Source organism: Zalophus californianus, chromosome 5 (assembly GCF_009762305.2).
Source record: "Zalophus californianus isolate mZalCal1 chromosome 5, mZalCal1.pri.v2, whole genome shotgun sequence".
In the NCBI taxonomy this organism is placed as follows: domain Eukaryota; kingdom Metazoa; phylum Chordata; class Mammalia; order Carnivora; family Otariidae; genus Zalophus; species Zalophus californianus.
The window spans coordinates 67853180-67874685 of record NC_045599.1 but is presented as its reverse complement, the minus strand read 5'-3'; the positions used below and the strand labels follow the sequence as shown (position 1 = coordinate 67874685).

General features: G+C 37.7%; 1 long non-coding RNA gene across 3 annotated transcripts in view; it reads right to left on the bottom strand.

Moving 5' to 3' along the window:
- Positions 1 to 21506, bottom strand: part of LOC113928671 — a 105703-nt gene that overhangs the window by 46268 nt on the left and 37929 nt on the right. The window contains exon 4 of one of the 3 annotated variants that reach the window (XR_004820062.1): positions 20604 to 20705. The exons of the other annotated variants lie outside the window; for them this stretch is intronic. This is a non-coding gene — a long non-coding RNA (uncharacterized LOC113928671). Of the gene's footprint in view, positions 1 to 20603; positions 20706 to 21506 lie in introns of those variants that run through there. 3 annotated transcript variants of the gene reach the window in all.

Here is a 21506-nt window from a genome sequence, read left to right as displayed (position 1 = left end):
CCAAGATATATAAAGAACTCATAAAACTCCATAACAAAAGAACCGGATAACCCAATTAAAAAATGGGCAATGGACTTTAATAGACATTTCTCCAAAAAAGATATACGAAAGGCCAACAGCCACATGAAAAGATGTTCAATGTAACTAGTCATTAGGGAAATGCAAATTAAAATCACAATGAGGTATCACTTCATACCTGTTAGAATGGCCATCATCAAAAAGACAAGAGATAATAAATGCTGGCGAAGATGTGGAGAAAAGAGAACCTTTGTGCACACTGCTGAGATTGTAAATTGGTACAGCTACTATGGAAAAGAGCATAGAGGGTCTTCAAAAAATTAATAATAGAACTGTCATATCATCTCACAGTTCCACTTCTGGAAATAGAGCCAAAGGAAACAAAAACACTAACTTGGAAAGATACCTGTACCTGTATGTACACAGTAGCATTATTTACAATAGCCAAGAAAAGAATGGATAGAAAAATTGTGAGATACATCTATGTCAAAAATTGTGAGATACATATATGTCAAAAATATATATATAATGGAATATTATTCAGCCATAAAAGTGCGGAAATCCTACCATCTGTGACCACATGGATGAAACTTGAAGGCACTGTGCTAAATGAAATAAGTCAGACAGAGAAAAATACTGTGTCATCTCACTTATATGTGGAATGTAAAACACAAAAATAAAAAATGCCAAACTCATAGAAAAAGACATCAGATTTGTGGTTACGAGAATTGGAAGGAGGGGAGAAGGGGAACTGGAGGAAAGTGGTCAAAAGGTATAAACTTCCAGTTATGAGATAAATAAGGATGTAACGTACAACATGAGGACTATAGCTAATGCTGCTTTATGATATACAGCAAAGTTTTTAAGAGAGTAAATCCTGTGAGTTCTTATCACATAAAGAAAATTTTTTTCCTTTTTTTCTTTCTTTTCTTTTTATTGTATCTACATGAGCTGACAGATGTTAGCTGAACCTATTGTGGCAATCATTTCACAATGTATGTAAATCAAACCATCATTCTGTGTGCCTTAAACTTAGACAGTGATGTCTGTCAATTATTTCTCAATAAAACTGAAGAAAAAAAGATCTTCATTTTCACATTTTCATTAGTGCCACTTTTAAGATAAAACTTTACAAAGTGAAAGCATAACTACGTGAAAATGTAGTGTTTTTTTCGTATATTTAAGAAATAAGTTTTGATGACGATACATAACTTAGTTTTAGATAATAAACTCACAGGGTAGGGCTGGGTGGGGAGAGTTAGAGAATGTCATCAGTTCCCCGGCATGGTTACTAGAAAACTCAGATTTAAGACACATCTTCCATTAGAAGAAATAATCACTATGTATGCACAGGTAAAAGGACCCCATTTTCCAGAAGTAAAAAATAAAAATTTCCAGAAACGATGACAAATTACAGTCCTGAAATTAAAGTAATTAAAAGCATCATATATAAATACGCTTCTTCCTCTGCCCACTATTAAAATATGTATCAAATTCCTCAAGGCAAATTGCAATTCCAGAAGTGTTGCCTAAGTTAGTACATGCAGAGGAAGAAATTTTTTTAAATCATCTTTAAATTTTTATTCTTAATATTAAGTCATCAAAAACAGCAGAAAAAAAAGCCAATAATAATACTACATGAGTAAGAATATTACATTACATCTACACTTCTAAGTTCATAAGAAAAAAAAGAGGAACTGTCATCTCTCAAGAAACAAGACTATGGCAGTTACAGATCCACACTTTTATGAGTAGCAGATATACATATAACTATTGAAAAGGAGGGAATAAGAAGTACTGCCATAATTCTCCCATTCATTATATGTAATTTTATGTATGCATGTTTGGATGAAAAACTTTTAAACATTAAGGTTTGACAAGTGCAATAAAAAAAAGTTTCTGGACTTAAGCCGTTCGGAGCATACAGGAGAGAAAGAGAAGGGTTCATGTTATAATTGCCTTTTATCTGTTCTTACAAACTGCCCTTCAATGAAGTTATTCAGAAAAGCAATCCACAGCGCCATCATCTAAATTAAAATGCAAACCTCACATTAACACGAATAAATGTGTCCATAATTTCAGAGATTATTTTAGGAAATGTGGTCCATTATATGTGTTTCTTTTATGATGAGTTTGGAAGTTGGGGGAAATTTTGGCTCATAATTAGCATAGAATACCAAAACTAAGAGATATAATGCAGTGCAATAATGGGTAATTTCCACTATTCTTTTACAAGTATCTAATTCAATACTTCTAATTATCAGTTTGCACCACGAAGGAAATATTCCTTCGAGTAAAGCAAGTGCACAGCTTTTATTAAAGAATTCACACGATTTTCTAGGTATACTTTTCATCTTATCATAATTTAATTTTCACCTCTATTTGACAAATAGTGAAATCTGATGGGGGAAAAAAGTATAAAAGAAGTGAGTTTATTTTGCTATTACATAAAACAGAACTCTAAACTGTAGCATTCATATAATAAAATTTACTAAAGCTTTTTTTTCTGACAAAACACTTAGAAAACAATCTCTAAAAATGCCAGTTTGAAAACAGCCTAAGAACATTACACTGTAAAAGTCACCTTTTTGTTAATTTGTTATTTATTGATAAAAGAAGTGTTTGCCTGTTTTTTTTTTTTTTTTTTTGTCACAGTGGCTGTAATTATTTCTTTTTTTTTTTTTACAGGCTGTATTCTAAATATAATCTACTAGTTTTTACCCACTTTTAGCTCACAATAAAACTAGCTTTCCACCTTTCCTACTTGCTAGACAAAATGGATTAGAAAGTGATTCTTGTGTTAATTTCACCAGAAACTAGACAGTTTAAACTGCATATTCAGCTACACTGATTTCGGGACTTTGATTGTATCTATGTAACCGTACTAGGGATGGTATTTTGCAAATATTAAACCAATGCATTTCATGATATTCCCTAAATCACACGTCTTTGTAGCTTCTCACCTTCAAGGCAGAGCCAGAAAACTTACTGCCCTATACCAGGAAAGAATAAAAACTTAATTTGCAAGCAAGTCTTTGTGGAGAGTGCATTGATTTGCTAATTTTTTTAGTTCCTACTTAACATTTCAAGGACCCCCCATCCAGCCTGGAGGACTCAATCTAGAATTTTCATTATGAAGAGAGGATACCTTCCACCTAAGAACCTCCAGGCCGTGCTGCTGGCTGCTTTCTTGTAGAAACGCTTAGGACAACAAGGAAGGGCAGTAAAGCCTACCTCTTCTGTTTCTGGGGGCTGAGGACGATAGACTGGAAAGTCATCTGAGACTGCCTCCCAATTTCCCTTTCTGGATTTCACTCTTAGTGGTAAGGTACAAGAAGCCCAAGGAAGGAGCGACTTCAAATTCTCTATCAACTAGAATGCAACCTCCCCCATATATTGGGGTGGCCCCACATCAAGACTTCCTGAGATTTCATCTATGAGGCTTGAGGAATGGCTTTCCTAGACTCTGCTTTGTTTCACTGTGGCCTGGATAGAAACCAGGCATTCCCACAGCACCCCACCCTAAACCCATAGGGAATTAACGAGGCAGCTGAGTTAAAAGCTAGCAAGCAAGATGCCTCCATGGTAGAGGGTCAATTGGGCCTTCCTACCAGAGAGCAATATGGGGAATAAAGCAGAGAAAGCCAAGGTAAAAGCGACTTGACCAAGCCAAGACAAAAGGTGCCCACATCAGCTAAGTGCCAGCAAGACAGCAGACAAGGGACATGACCCTTCTACACGCAAAGATACTAGCTCTTCCCCACCACTCCTAGACTGTGAAAGTCTTTGCTTTCTAAAGATTTATTTATTTATTTATTTGAGAGAGAGAGCACGAGTGCATGTGAGGGGAAGGGCAAACAGAGAGGGAAAGAATCCCAAGCAGATTCCATGCTTAGAGAGGATCCCCAGGTGAGACTCGATCTCACAACCCTGACATCAGGATCTGAGCCAAAATCAAGAGTTGGACGCTTGATCAACAGCGCCAACCAGGTGCCCCAAAACCGTGAAAGCCTTACCCTTCCACCACACATCCATTCATCAACTAGAAGGGGTGCCTGGGAGTGGACAAAAGGTTAAGAAATTTGGGAAACAAAGCATGGTTTCCTAAAGCAGCATTACCTAAAGAGATGATTTTAATTACTGGAGTGGACCTTATTTTAAACCACAAAGGACTTTATGGGGCGCCTGTGTGGCTCAGTCGGTTAAGCGGCTGCCTTCGCTCAGGTCATGATCCCAGGGTCCTGGGATGGAGCCCCACATCGGGTTCCCTGCTCAGTGGGAAGACTGCTTCTCCCTCTCCCACTCCCCCGGCTTGTGTTCCCTCTCTTGCTCTCTCTCTCTCTGTCAAATAAATAAATAAATAAATCTTAAAAAAAAAAAAAACCACAAAGGACTTTAAATTTATAAAAGAACCAGAGTACTTATAGACAACATAATGGAACTACATTTTGCAGGCACATCTAAGTATGAATGAAGCCAATGTTAAATAGCCAACACAAAGATGAAAGTTTCTATAGTAAAAATAATTCCTTCTCCAAACATACATTCTTACACACATACACGATCACAGCATGGTATCTGGTGGGAGGAAAGTGGGGTGGCCTTTTTGACCTGAATTGTCCACACAAAATGACTATGTTAATCTAACTGACCAAATAACCGCTTGGGTTTCCTTTTTGGTTTTTCTGTGTATATATTAGTTAGAATTACCAGTTTAAAGAAAAAAAACAAAAACAAAAAAAATCATTCATTTTTAGTTTAATCATCTATTAAAAAAAGGAATACTAATAACTGGCATGGTTATTTGGGGGAATTAATTAAGATGATTTATATGAAGTTAAGGGCTTTCTGTCAATTAGTTAGCACAGTGTCTGGTACCTTCAGCTCCATCCTTTCCCCCACCCCATCTTCATAGTTCTTAGACTTACCCATCGTCTCCTTTCTCACTGCCAAGGCCTTCAATCCAGATCTCATTTAACCTCTTTGGCACCTGTATCTTCTAACCAAATACCTGTCTCTTGTTTGAGTCCCTCCCATTTTCAAACTGCTACTCAGCTCTAAGCTGGTCATTCCTTTCTCCAAGGCCCTCTGGACTTTCCTATATATGCCCTGGAAGAGGCAACTCAAACTCTTACCTCATTTTATATTATTTTTTCTATAGATGTAATTAATATTCATATTTATTTATAAACACCATATTCCTAACACCTAGCACGGTGTCTTGTCCACTTCAAATTGTGCATAAACTTTTATTTTTGAATGAATGAGGACTCTGATACTCTACAAAACCTTTTGATACAGGTCTCTTAAGATGAAGACCAGTCTCTTTGTTTTACTTAAAACAGGAATAATAAATAATAATAACAATACATGGCATTTGAAGAATGTAGACATTATGAGCATGCTTTTACAAGCATGTCATTTGAAAACCGGGTTTTTGGAAGATGAAACAAATTGCCTGCGATCACACATCTAGTAAACAGCAATGCCAGAGCTTGAACACAGCTTCACTAGATTCTTTTCACAATCCCAATCAGCTTCAATTGATTGATTAATTAAGTGAGAGTGATTAATTGCAGGCAGCTGGAGCTTGTGTCACTGAGAGTATATTCTTTATTGCAGTTCCATCCAGCCCATGTTGATATGTTCTATTGTCCTCATTGCCTTTATCTATATTAACCAGATAAATGTTAGAGGTGATAAATGAAGGACGAGGAGAGGGACATGTTGAATGTGTATCACATGTGTTTGAAAATTGGGAAGATACAATTTAAGGATATATTTGCTGACGGCTTCTGCAAAAGGAGGTTCCTTAGGGGCTCCCATGTCTCTGCAAGACATGAACAGGAAAATGGGTAGCCCTGGTTTTGTCAGCTACTGGTAGTCATCTCGTGACCATGAAGAAGGCACTGGAAGGCAGAGTGGGGAGATAGAAAATAATCAGGTTTTCTTGACAAAATGGAGCCACCTACACTACACCACCTTTCAGTTAAGAGGCTCTTGCATTCTTTTTTTTTAAGATTTTATTTATCTATTTGTCAGAGAGAGAGAGCTCCCAAGCACAAGCAGGGGGAACAGCAGGCAGAGGGAGAAGCAGCAGACTCTCCGCTGAGCAAGGAGCCGATGCGGCACTTGATCCCAGAACCCTGGGATCATTGACCTGAGCCGAAGGCAGCCGCTTAACCAAATGAGCCACCCAGGTGTCCCAAGGCACTTACATTCTTTTTTTTTTTTTTTAAAGATTTTATTTATTTGACACAGAGAGAGAAAGCACAAGTAGGCAGAGCGGCAGGCAGAGAGAGAGGGAGAAGCAGGCTCTCCACTGAGCAGGGAGCCTGATGTGGGTCTTGATCCCAGGACCCGGGGATCATGACCTGAGCTCAAGGCAGCCGCTTAACCGACTGAGCCACCCCGGCGCCCAAGGCGCTTACGTTCTTGTTAAGCCAGCTTGAATTAAGTTTTTGGCTACTTGCAACCAAAACGATATGAATTGATATAGGAAAGAAGTAGAATTAGAGGGCAGTTTATACTTACACACTTCAGACACACGTGTAAAAGGCATCACTGTGATACTGCTACTGAATGTGTTAAAGTTTAAAAGTGCTTGAGAACTTTTTAGATCACACAAATAGGACTCACAAGACATGGATGCTGAGGTTTAAGCACTGCATTAGGGAAATGGTGGATGATTTTACAAGGCCTAAGGAGGAAACAGAACAGCCCCCCTCGTCCCACACAACTCAGTATGTCAGTGGATATCCCATCTGGTTTACAGGTGCCAGAAACAAGGAAACCAAATTTTGGGAAAATTAGACTAGCAGGGAATGTATCAGTGGAACGTCCCCTAAATGGATCTTCTCTACTCAAGGGGGAAAGAGGATGTTTTCCACCCACGCTGGGCATTTTGTTTCTATTTTCTGGGCCTGCCCTATCCCAGGCCCCTCTCCCCAATGAAAGGCCATGGAGAAAATAGACCTCACCAAAGCATGAGACAGAATGACCCACAGTGCAGCTCTGGAAGACAGCCAGTTCCCCAGCATTGATGTGGTCCCACTTAACTCCTCTGGGGTGGATGCATGTAGAGGTTTAGTGACAGTGAGCTATCACAGCAGTGGGCATACAAGGAATTGAAGTGGACTCACTGCAAGTAGGGTGGGCAGCAGAAATGCTCCAGAAAACACTGAAGTGTAATTTCAGGCAATGCCGCATTGTTTGGGAATTCGGGAAACCACAGGAGTAAACAGAACAAGCTGGCAAAAACAAGGCAGGACTTTTTTTTTTTCCCTGACCCAGTAGAGAAACCAGATCAAAGATACGGAGTAGTCGGCATGCAACTCTGGCCCTACAATACTGATTCATGTTGCTACAGCCATTTCTTGTGTGCCTACTATGTGTCACACTCTGCGACAGAGGAGTATGACAACAAGGAAGGCATAATTCCTTTGACGCATACAAACCTGGAGCCATCAAACACAGACGTGGAAAAACTTTATCATTTCATTATTTTTCCATAACAATTTATATTTGATTTGAAGCCCCCATTCACACAGTAGCAAAAATTAGGGCCTCTTCTAGCTCCCTCTCCCCTGGGTTGCCTCTAAGTTCCAAGAGACTTAAAAAGTGCTGGGGAGTCTGGAGAGCAGGGTGGAGGTGAGGAACCCAGGCCTCACTGCATCTCCCCTGCTCACTGGACTCTATGGGATCTCCTCTGTGTTGACCTGGGCCATCCTCCTTATCCCTGGAGCAAGACCTCATCAGTGCCACTCTCTCACAGCCACTGTCTACACCTCTCTCGTACTCCTCTGCTTCTTCAGCACTCCAGGCACTCTCTGGGCTTAGGCACCACAACCTAAGCTCTCTTCCCTTTTCAACTTGCTTCCTTTTCCTGGACCCATGAAATCTTATCTAACCAAGGGCTGAGAACAGTACAACAGAAACTGACTCCTTCTTCCTTCAACTCTGTTTTCTAAAGCGGAACCTTAATTTTGAGTTACAACGAAAAGGTCAACTCCTTTATTGTGACTTGTTTTACTTTTTGTCCCTTCCCCTAGCTTCCTGGATGCAGAGGAAGGGTAGGGGTTATAGGAAATACTAGGAGAACAAAAGCACTGGTTAACATCTCCAAAGGTCATCCCACTGCAATGGAGCTATGATGTTCTTTGAGAAGATGAGACATTTTTCACTGAAGAAACAGTATATGAGCTGGATCTTGAAAATAGATAGGTATTCACCAAAAGAAGAAAGTAAAAGAGGATCAAAGACGTGAGCAAGACTTTACTTGTATTTTTAGATCACAAAATAATACAGGACTTAAGAACAACATGCAGGACCTCATTGAAAATGAAGGTTCAGTGCCATTAACAGTATGAAATGTCCACTGTGGACAGAAAAATTGACCATATGCCACTTTATTTTATGTGGTGTAAATGTCAATTTGAAATTGACATCCCTTCCCTCACTTTAAAAGTTAAAAAACTAAAAGCTTTATTTAAGAAATATATAACTTGGGTAAAGCCCCATGCAGAGGTCAGATAAAAATCGAGAACTTTATTTCCCTCTTCTTCTGTGACAAGCACCTATTTGACTAGAGGCTTCCATTAGAATAACTGAGCAATGGAATATAGCATCGTGTCGGAAAAGAGACTCCCCCATGACACCGCTACTTCTGAAATAGAAATTGTTAGATGCATCTTACATAACTGATTCGATCAACTCTATTGTCAAAGAAATATGGAGACACAATAGGCAAGAGCAATTATTTTTAATCACCCATCAACATAAAGTGTCCTACCAGTAATCTGTATCGCAGATTTTATCAACCCATGTAACCTCCCTTTGCTTCAGCGAGAGTTGTGTGGGTGTCCATGCAGTGGAGAAAAGAATCCCACGAACACACATCACTCTTCCCAATTTACATTTTCAGTATCCTGAATTTAAGCATGCTCAATGAATCTGACAGGGAATGCTACTGAAGTCTCAACTCTAAATAAATAGTTTAAAATAAAAAGTTGTATAAATATCGGTCTGTGCCAACGATGCGGTTTGAGAGGGAGTGCTATAAACACAAAGTAAATTAAATGGGATCTACTTTTGTGGGGTAAAAGGCTACTTAGACTGGTTATTATAGAGAAAATTCTGTTGTGTGGTGCGACAGCACGTACCCATGTGGCTAACCTACAACTGGTAGAAGAAACAAATCCCACCCATACCTAGGAGCGGTGCCACAGCCAGACCACAATTCCTATGAGGGATGAACTTAATTTGCTGAAAATGAAGGCCAGGCTCTGTTGCAGCTCATTAGCTGGTTACAGACACACTGCGAGAGAAGAAAGTGGAATTCAGTCGATGTTCCAACTTCTACATGTGCTGTGAATAAAACAGACTATTGTTTTTTTGATAAAGAAGTATTGTTTTGAATGTGCAGAGTAGCTAAGTAAAGCCAGCAGAATTTTTTGGCCAAATATAGTCTCTTGCTCACTCCTAAAAATCCTAGCTTTCAAATTAAGAGCTGAAGTCATTGAAAAAAAAAAAAAGTTTACATTCCTGCAGCCTGCTGCAGCAAAGCCAAACAAATGTTTGGCTTAAAGCTCACTTACATCTCTTTCATGAGCCTTTTCTTTAACATGGAAGTCTGAAAAATACCATTTCTTTTATCAAGTCATTTAATGCCAAGTGTTTTGTGTGTGTGTATGTGTGTGTGTGTGTGTGTGAATGTGTGTGTGTGTGAATGTGTGTATGTGCGTGTGTGTGTGTGTTTATGTGAGGACACGCACACTCAGCAACAGTACTATAGGGTCAGTGTAGTGGTTTTAAAGCATGGGGTCATATTTGAATTTAAAGAAACCATGGTTTTACAGCTTCTGGCATAATTTAGGTCACAGTCACAAACTGACTTTTTTAAGCATCATTAACCACTGAATGGACAAGGAATGTGTTATTTTCAAGGAGTTTCTCTGGTGCCAGTTCAGGCAGTAAAAAACTAAGGACAGGGGTCAAACTTGGGAGGGTAACCTAGTATGTAGTTGGCCTCCTGATGCACTTTTTTACCGTAAAAAGTCAACATGCTTTTTGGCCTTCGGTCTCCAAAGCCAAGCTGGATAACACAGAGTAACATCAGTTTGTTGGTGGCAGACATCTGGATGGCAAATTTTCAGTCAGTAGACAGCAGGTCTGGAACTCTGAAGAGGCCGCTAAGATTACAAAAACTGCAGAACTGAATATGCAGTGGCCTAATATTTTCCAGGATCATGGGTTGTCTCTCCTTAACGTATTTTACATGGATCATTCCAATTTTTGCTATATAATTCAGTTGAGTTTTGTTATAATAATGACCTTCATAGAAAACAAGTTCCCAGTCTGAGAGCAGACAATGAAGTGGATTCAATCAAGCCTTTTTATAACTAGTTGGCAACTGACAATCCATGCCCAGACCTGAAAAAAAGGGAAAGGAGGGAAGTTGCGTGTGCATCGTTCTCACCCTTTCCGTCCTAATTGTCTACTGGCTCTGCACGTTGGTGGCGTTTTGTTTTCAGGACTAACTTGGTATTGAAGGTACATTCCCCAAGTGCAAATGATGGATGTGTCAGAGTGGGAAGAGCAGAGAGTAAGTATGCCTTCATGATCTAAGAGCACGCTGAAAGCTGGGGGCCTCCTTAGACCAGTTCTACTTCCCTTAGCCGTCAAGCACAAACACTTTCATTACAGAGGGCAGTTGTTACATGGAAGGAATAAAATGAAGCATTTACCATAAAACGTTATTTATAGATTGAATTGTTTTCAATATAATATCAAAAAAAACAGATTTTTTGGGCACATCCAGAGGGTCCCCAAACTCTCTCTTTAGATGTTAGTGGCATCAGCTTTAATAGAATTTTACCTGCATAGATTTACCTGCAGAGTTTACATCATCAGTATACTAGTGCCTAGATCAGCGCTAAAGGGAAAACTGAAGAAATGTACAGTTTTCCAGATATCTCAGGTATCGACTCTTGTGCTTTTGATGAGTGTCTTAAGATATTACAATCCACCAAAGAATGTTTCTGATTTATGTCAAAACCTCTGAGAATGAAGTCCAGAGAGGCTATAAGAGGAACAAAGAAGATCACCTTTTGAGAGAATGGATGGAGACTGCCTTCAATTCAAAACTCAGTACCAGCTCATTAATGAGACGGCTCCAGACATGTGTTTTCCAAATAAATATTTGTTGAGTATATAAACATATTAAATGCTTTCATTTTGACCATTTTTATTAGTTTCTAAATGTTTTCTAAATGCCCTTGCTTCCATAAAAAATGTTTTAGAATGCAAATTTAAAAAAATGTTTTCATGTCCTTCTCGTGAATCTCCACTATTGTATTACATATCTGTGTGTCCTGTTTGCCCTTAAAGTTGGCTGCTTTCTCCTTCAGTTTCAGATCCTCAGTTAAGACTTTTCTACTGCTTTGCCTGTATCTAATATTATTTCACCTTCCTCCTTCCAATCTGTTCTGAGATGGAAAAAGAGATCTAAATTTGTTAATAATTTATGTTAAATAATAATCAATATGACTCTGGATAAAAACCTACTATATAACTGCATTTTCTGCCAAAAGCTTAAGTTGCCAAAAGATAAGTAGTCAGGCAAGTAAGGAGTCATTGGAATATACAAGTCCTCACCACCTCTAGACTACTTGAAAAAATCAGAGAATACCTACACAATAGAGATGCAAGTTGACCACCAAATGAATTTTTTCCTCAATAAGCCTTTACATTAGAGGCTAATTTATATCCTAAGTTTCTCCAATCCCACCTCGTATATGAACACTAGCTTACGGTTTACAAACAACTTCCACAAAATATATGAGTACATACATTACCTTCATAACATGAGTATGTTTGGCTTTTTTAGGTGACAAGGAATAGAAACATATTCAAGCTACCTTAGGTTAGTATAAAGCATTAGAAGAAAGTAAGGAATATAAGCACCTTTGAAACAAGCCAAATGGCCCCTGGACATATCAGGGACGGGAAGATTGTTCAGAGACTTGTGAACCCACACAATCGGATTATCACACCTTCACTTTGGCATCAGGAGCACATTTCTTCCTTCGTGGCAGCTTCGCCATTATTCTCACCTACTTTCTTATTTTAGTAAATTTTTGGTAATACTTAAAACAATAAAACACTTAAAAACTGTTTTCAGTGTTTAAAAATACTTTAATAAAAATGTATTAAATATTAACTATTTTAAAACTAAAAAATATTAAGATTATTTTCAGTACTACATGAAGGATTAAATGTTGCATACTTTAAACAATGGAACATAAAGATAGTACTTAACACTCTCTCTCTCTCACACACACACACAAACACACACAATTCACTAGTGACAAGAAAAAGTACTGAACCTTTGGGTGTGAAACATTTCTGGCAAAACACAAATAACTTTATCCATTCTACATGAGTTTTCTTAGATGGTTGGTGTCCAATTAAAGATACAGACTTGAAATGTTACAGCTTTTACTTGGTCTAGAGAAAGAGGAATCATTTAGTTGTTGCAACTCAACCCTTTGAATGTCGGAGTTTCCTGTCTGCTTATCCTCTTGAAGGCAAACGGAGCCTTCTCTTCTATGAGGTGTTTTCACTCAGGAGAGACCACTTTTCATAGAAGATAGACCCAAAAAATCTTAACCAGAATAGAGAAATTTGTCAGGGACATAAAATTCAGCCAAAAAGCATTAACACCACAGTCTCTGGAGGGGGGGCAAGGGAATGTGTAGCCATTGCTTTTCCAGCTTCCCTGACCAAGTCTACCTCTGTAAAACTTCAGTCTTGGTATCTTGAGAAAAGAAGTAACTCAAAAGGAAGTGTGGTGGAAATTTCCAAAATACAGAGAGTCTGGATAAAAACAGTGAAGACAGGCTTCTATATTTAATGATGGGGCCTGGGTTGCCTGTCTTCTGTGATCACTGGCTCTGTGTGGTACACTTTGGTGAGTTTATGATGGTGTAACCCTCCAATGAATGAAGCACTCCCTTCCCTTCACTGCTGTTTATTCTTAGCTTATGCACACAAAGAGCAAAGAAAGTTGTCAACAACACGTCCAATTTATACACTGAGCATTGGTAAGAGCCAGATGACTCAAGTGAACCAAGAAGCTCTTGTATCTTGGACATCCTTCATTCATTCATTCACACACACAAATATTTACTCTGCACCTACTATGTGCCAGGTACAACAACAGAAGAGGTTAATTGGGGAAAAGTGAAGGACAGGGATATGGCAGTGGTAGAGGGGGAGGAAAGAGGGAAAAAATAGTTTGTATTAACAAAAGGAGAGATTCTTTTCCTGACATCCTCTAAAAATTTGTGCCTCTCCGTCTAACTTATCCATCATATTAATTAACTGTTCATTTCTAACTTGAACCATAAGATTCCGGGGAAAGGGCCTCATGTTGACGAGCTCTTTACTATTCCCATCAAAATTCCCATAGTAGTGAAAAATACGTCTACACTAGCCTGTAAAATAATTCAAGCCTAAAGAATAAACAACTCCATATATTTTAAGAGCAGAGAACAATGAAGATAATAATTTGTTGCTTTCTATGAAAAAATATAAATTTCATAATTATAAATACCACTGATGTATCCATTTTACAATAAGAAAATAAACAGATTAAAGAGGAAACTCTCACAGCACCTAAATTCTAATACTTTTGACATAATCATCTAGGAGAAGAATCGGAGGAAAATGGAAGTAAAATTTTTTTTAGCTAGAGTTTGGAGGAGTTGTAGATCACCTTATGTCTTTAAAAATGAAGCCCTGCCTTTAGGGGAAAAGGCTGGTAGTTCTGGCCAATGGCAAGCTGTTTTAATATCATTCTGTGAATTGGGACAACAAAAATAGCACTCGTTCAGAAAATGTTTTCAAGTCATGCTTTCTAGAAGTCACCCCACTCATCACTATGTCAGAGTATTTTTCTTCAGTCCATTAGAAGCAGGTTTTGCCTTTATGCTGCGTTCAAGGGTTCCAAAGGTTCACTCACAATGTCAGACTACAATAAAATCCAGCATAATGTGAACCACTCTACAATATTGCCTTTCCTTATTGCCTTTCAGTTACACTGTTCTAAATGCAATAAAGGAGAAGTTGTTCTGAATGGGACAGATAGAGAAATGAGTATCATTCCCCGAGTTGAAAAGTCACAGACTATATAATACGCTAACAGCTTCGAGCTGAATTTCTTATATTGATGGTTGGGTTATGCGTGTTTGAACATCTGAGTAACCTGAAAAGCATCTAAGATTGCTTATTACAAATCTTAGTAGTTTTTATTTAGTATGCAGTCCACAATGGGCAATAAAGCAGTGCCCCCACCAGCTGCAAATATATCAATGTGTTTTTCTAGAGAGTAAACCCAAGCAGCATTATGGTCATAGGAAAAGAGAACTCATGGCCATTTGCTCTGCGGAGCAGTCCCTGTGAAAATGAGGCACTTCTTTTTACACAGTGGCTTGACTCTTAGCAACAGGTCAGAGCTAGGGAAACAAGCATTGCCCAAGATATTCTGGGGGCTGTAAACACAGGAATGCTCTGAGAGGTGCCAGTGGGGCCCCAAATGATCCTGAGCAGTTTACATACAACTTTGGCACAGTACAGACCTGTCTCTCTGCATTCATTAGCCTGAGTTGAGCTTATTGATGGAATGGCAGGAGCATATGACGAAGCGTAGTTTTCTATGCCTTCCATGGACAGCAGAACCAATCTTTGGAGGTGATGTCAGGAACATTCCAAACGTGAAAGTCAGTTTTAAAATACCGAGAGTATATAATGGTTATTTTACATACGGTCATCTGTTTATGTGAAGATGAAAAAAAGGACTTCCAGACAATTCTGGCCTATAAATACCACCAACCCGTCATTATTTTAAGTGTTTCCTTAACCCTCTAAGAAAAAAAAAGAAAAAGTTTAAAAAAACACTCAAAAGTAACATTTCAAGGGTAATTATACTCATATTTTAAAGTAACATATCTTAAGAATATGAATGATCCTGTCCAGCTTACATTTTGGGTCGTTTTGTGCAAAATTCCCACTAACAATCCCTTTGCCTAGTACTTAAAATAAACCCATCTATTCCTTCTCCCAGAAAGAAAATAACAAAAATCTCAATGGTCGCAGTGAAATTATCCCCTGTGACAGAGTGAGTCATCTAAGCCACTGCAGGCAAAGCTCACGTCTTTGAAAACTCGTTCTCTGTCTTCCTTCTAGGGAACCTACACTATTGGCATATGACTGGAAAGCATGAAGCTTTACTTCACTTTATGCACCTAACACGGTCTGAAGGAATTTCATTGAAAGTTAATGTTTTTTGTAAAAAAAATGTATTTTCTTATTGGCTTTCACCGTAGAGTTAAAGTAGCAGATCCAAAGAAAAAAATTTGGACTAACCATTTTTAATTTCCATTAAGAGTTCAACGTTTGCTTCAATAGACATTCCTTGTGACTTTTTTTCATACATTACTATTAATTCTGCAAAATATTAGAGCTGATTCTGTGCACTCATTCAGAGCACATTATTAAAAAATTAAATATCCACAATTTCTTATATCTTTGACAGTATTTAATATTTAAGTAAAGTCACACTGACTCTGCCAATTTTATAAATGCTCACTGCTGAAAAACCATTATAAAGATTTTATTGATCAGAATTCACCAGCCTTACCAGTAATTTTACAGAAAATATGGCCATTTAATGACACCTTCTTTTTCTCTTCCAATCTATTCCAAGTATTAAATTTTTAAGAGATGCAACTTTTTTTTGAGCTACCTCAGATCTAATGGGTTGGTTTCTTAAACTATCTTTTTATTTAAACCAATAAAAAAGCATAACAAATTTGCTACTACTTATGACACGCTTTACTTCATTTCAATGAAAATAAGTTTTATAAGGCCAATCATTCTTTTCTGGAATTTTTCAATTTTTTTTCAAAATTTCTTCATCTTAAATAGGAATTTCCATTTTTTAAAATGTTTATTGGAAGTTGCACAGGCATTAGAGAAATTCTGAGTTACTCTAACATTAAAAAATATATATAATATATATCTATGAATATTCACAGAGTTCTTTAAAATTAAAAATCTCTTGATTGCCTAGTTCTAGGCAGTGTATTTTCTGACACAGGTTTTCAGAAATACAACAGGAAACATAAGTGAGTCTATAATAAGTCCCTCTTAAAGGTATCAGTGCTTTCTGTTATCTATAAAAATTTAGAAATACAATAAAAAGGCAAGAAAAGCTATGTACAATGCCATATGCTGAGCCAAATATAATTAAGAAATCCTAAACTTATGCCCCTCCCCCCAAAAAAACTTTACTAAATGATTATCTTGGTAGGATCAGCTCCCTCCACCAAGACTGTCCCCAAAACTGACAACCTCAAAGAGATAAGCCACCACCTTGGCACCACTACCCAAATGAGAACAGAACCAAACATCCTGAGAAATTTCCTCGGGAAAAAAATATGAAGAAGGAATCATAAGGAGTTAGGGCTGAAAGGAACATTAGAGGTCACTGGTGATGAAATCACCTATTTTCATGGAACTAAATAAAGAGAGAAACCATAACTTTTTTATAATTTTAAAAAATTAATGAATATGTAAGTTCAAATAAAGTACCCTGAGAATATAAGTCCTTTTAAAAAAAATAGAAATAGCTCCAGCATGATTTAATAAATTAATTATATAACTAATGTTTAGTGATTTTTTTATGACTTAGATAAAATAAATAATAGACAAATTTAGAGCTTCCAGTTATTGCTTTCAGGCCCTCTCTCTCTACCTTTTGCTGTCTCTTCCAGGAGACACTTCTGTATCCTATTTCCTCAGACTTATCTTCATCAAACTGACCAATGATTCCAATCAAACATTAACTGTAGCTGTTTAGCATGTTAATTCTGAAATGGGCATTTCCATTTTAGACCACAAGCTCTCAAGACCCAAGAAATGAATAGGAGAATTTCAAACAGTTGACAAATAATGAGAATAATGTTTAGTTCACAAAGTGTTTCAAATTTGTCCTCAGGTGGCCATCTAGTCACATACCTGTGATCATCCTTAGGGTGAAAGTTACCGGATTATAGTGATAATGTTTGCCACGAAAATGAATGGTAGAGTTTTGTTAGAATTACTCAGTTATTAATTGTTCACTTCATAGAAGTGCTAAATAATAAACACTGCTCAGAGAATGGTACCATTCCTTCTCCAAAACATTTTCATGATGCAATTTGCCGAGAATGGGGAAAGAAATCGATGGGAAGTGTGCCTTCCCTCATGAATGTACACATCTTACTAATTAAGCCATGTGTTGTAATTTTATCTAAGCAAGCAGGAATGCACATAAAAGCGCCTAAATTGTACCATAAGAATTTGATCTAAAACACAAGCGTGGAATAGAATAGGAATAGTAAATTATCACTAAGTGGAAGGTGGTAACAATAGTAGTTCAAAATTCATAGTCAGCAAGGCAACACTACACAAATTAAAGCCCCAGGCATACTCTTCATTTGGGTGGCACAGCGCAGAACCACACATCCATGCTGAAGAATTCTGTCTGTAGAGGTTTATAACAGCCAGCAAGACAAGCAAAGTAACTCACAATATGGCATTTTTTAGAGGAGAGTCATTCTTTGGATGGGGAGATTGTCTCCATTGTAATCCGTGACCTAAAGGACAATGCTGCTGTGAAAATTCCATGGTTTCTGAGACAATCTTTGCTACTCCCCTGAGCTTTGAAGGTCATTGTCACTCTGTATTTCACTGGAGATTTCCATTGAGTCAACTACAAAATCCAGAGTTGCTAATGGTTATGTTCCATAGTCAAGTTTTCCAGAATTAGTCAGCACTAAAATGGCATGCCTTGAGACCAGCAGATCCACTGGTCCAGCAGGACAGGTATTGGAGGCACCTAAACTGCAGGTACACTGAGAAGTCAAGTAAAGATTGGGCATATCTGGGAGCAACATGAGGAACTGGTGGGAGCTACAGAGATTCAGAAGCAGAAGTTTTGATATGGTGTTGTGTGTGTGTGTGTGTGTGTGTGTCTTTCTGTGTGGTTTGGTAGTGAAGTATCGAAATCTTTAGTTCATACATTAACCCCATGCTTGAATCTTCATATGTGCTCACCTCTAAAGGATCACACTAAGGTTTTGGGACATTAGATAGTGTGTATTTAACAGAACAAAGACAGGGAAAGGATCTTGCAAGAGGGGGAGAAATGGGTAGGTGTGTGAGAGTAGAGGAGGAAGCAAAGAACACCTAACAAGAGTAGCCCTTAATTCGACGTTAGGCTAGATTAGCTTGAACTGTACTGGAATGTTCCACAAACAACTAAGCTTTTTTTATTTTCTACTTTTTTTAAAAAGATGTTATTTATTTATTTGTGAGAGAGAGAGAGAATGTGTGCTCACGTGCAGACACGTGAGGGTCAGCAAGTGGAGGGGGGAGGGGCAAAAGGTGGAGAGGGACAAGCAGACTCATTCTCAGTGCTGAGCCCAACTCCGAGCTCTATCCCACAATCCTGAGATCAGGACCCAAGCCAAAATCAAGAGTTGACTGCCCAACCCACTGAGCCACCCAGTGCCCCCCTTCTACATTTTTTTATAACGCTTTCTCTGACATTCCAGAATCAGATTATCAGCTGGCATTTCTCATTTCTTTCATTTTCCTGAATCTAGAAGTCCTATAATCCCAGATTTGAGTGATTTGCCCCTTCTAATTACCTAAAGGTGCAAAACAAACAAAAGCTTGTTAGAGCAGTAAAATAAGAATCAGTAGACTCTGTATGAGTAGAAGCACTAAGGGTTCTTCTACCATTATTGACATTGTGGACTTTTTTTCCTTTGAATTTCTATGCCCTTTTGGTTATTTCTTAATTCCTTGCTATCGTCTGAATGTTTGAAATACTGCCCAGTTGTTACATAAACTATCAATATTCAGGCTTTACAATTAATTTTCTCTATGAACTCTAGATTTCAATTGCAATGAATACTTTTAAATAAAAATGGTGGGCAGGTGGTTCTGCTACTTCTTGATGAATTGTCATGTATCTGAATTAGTTCTTCTGTATGAAGTGTTATGCTAAAAGCAATGATGCTGGCTCCACAAAATGAACTGCACACGAAAATAAGCACATTATTTAAGGTAAATGAACCTTGTAAGGGCTCTTGAATGTCAATGATTTGCATGGAGAGTGTTTTCATTTGTAGATAGATTTCCCAACTCGTCTGGTATGAGAGATTCTGATGATAGGTGAGCTCTCACTAATGATCAGAGGCTGGGGCACAGATGTTGTACAAAGCTACATCTCCATTAACAAATATTTATACGGCACCTATCATTGGCCAGGTACTACGCAAGATCCAAGGACTATGAAAATAAATATGATATCCCTATGAGTCAAATATGAGTCAAAAGGCTCATAGTCTAGCTTGGAAGGAGAACGTATCTTCAAGTACTGTAGAGTGTGATACAGCATGAATAAATGTGAAAAATAGGGATAAAGCAGAAAGATCTCCTGACTTCCATGGATGGTAAGAGAACATTTCACCAAAAGGATGTCATTTGAACCCTATCTTGAAAGAGTGGATACACATTCCAAAGGTGGATAAAACTTTTGTGTCAGAAGACATTCCAGCTATGGTCAAAACATGGTTAGTAGTTAGTAATTTACAGCTTATTGTAGCTATGAAGAAGTAGTGTACACAAGACTACAAAGTAGATGCAGCATGGAATCTTTCTGTGCCACACTGAGGAATTTAGAGTTTATCATGTAGGTGACAACAGACCATGGTAGGTTCTTAATCATATTTGATAACCCATCAACAGAACAAAACATGCAATTTAAAAATTTTGTGATGTACTTAGTTATGCTCTACCCTCACTCTCTTTACAGGTCTTTGTATATCCCCACTCCCCAGAAATACTGCAAAGACAGAGAGGCCCTGGGCCTCTTGTTGAGGACTCAGGCCCTGGACAGAAAGCCTCTCCAGTCCAAGGGCAGCCATTTATTTTAAACCTAACTTCACTCCCAAACACTGGCTAATCTTTCGCAGCATACCCAAATGACAAAGAATCCAAACTACCAGTAAAATATCCCTGAATGCCAGAAATATTCAGTAAAAGGGATTTCATCTTGCAACCCCTGAAAAACATAATAAAATTTTCATGTAAGTATTTATAACATGATTGATGACATCACTTATGTCTCATGAAATTCTCAGCAACATGAGAAAGTTCAAAAGCAAATGAGAAACAGTCACATCTTCCTTCATCCACCAGTAAAATCCAGTCACCTTGCAAATTGGAGTTTTATGGCCTTGGGAAGTGATAGGGTAATGGGAAGTGCAATTGTTTGAGCTACTTACATGATATATTTCTGATAGCTCACAGAAGTCCATGAAAAACAACTTATCTTCACTTCTCTCCTGCCATTGTGTCTGGAGGTGACTCAGATGTGTACTGAAGAGCATGATTACAAGTATTTACCAAGAAAAAGGAATTTCTTTTTACTCTGTACACACAAATAATGGTTTTATTTCCATCACACTCTTTGCTTTTGTCTATCAATGACATAAGTATAAATGGATTGAACCGAAGTCTTTGGGAAGATAATGGCAGCCAGAAGATCTGGGTTCCAGACAAATGATGCACTTCTGGAATTTAAAATAAAGTCAAAATTAAATAAGAGGCTGAGACCGGAAATTCCTAAATCTCCTAAATAAGACATTGTTATCTTATTTCCAGTACAAAAGCTGTTATCCAGGTATAAAAAGTCATTATCAATATAAACCTAATGGAAGTATATAAAATTAAAACTTGTGAAAATGAAAATCAGCAGGAAGAAAAAGAGCATGTCCATATTTTTCCCACCTGCATGCTCTTCTCTATTGATACATATTTTGCTTCTCTGTATTTACTCCAACTCTTTTTTTCTTTATAAACCACTCATGTTTTTTATTTTTTTAATCAATTGCTTAATCAGAGGATCTAAACACTCTATGGGAAATTTCTCCTTTCTTCTCCCTTGGCCACATGAAAATAAAGACGCTAGCTGTGGCAAATATTTCACAAGGATTTCTGCTTCCTAATATGTTTAATTGACAATGGAAATAAGACAGGAATTAAAAGTTATACACTTATATTGGTTTTTACTTTATTTCCATTAGCAACTTTTTGCTAACTTTTCAAATTATGCATTGTTACCTTGACCCATTTTTTAGATGCCTCACTGGATCTGAAAGGCAGTAATTTGGAACTTAAAACTTGAACTTTCGATTGTTATATTTTTAGTACAATCTAACGGTATTCACAGGGAAACGTGGATCTAGATTAGAAAATAAAGAGTTGTTTCAGAAGCCACTACCCTTTTTAATTCAAATCTCTTTTTATCCTTAATTTTTCCTAAAAGAATTTTTTGCTAATATTTTTAGCTAATTACTTGCTTGGGCCACTGG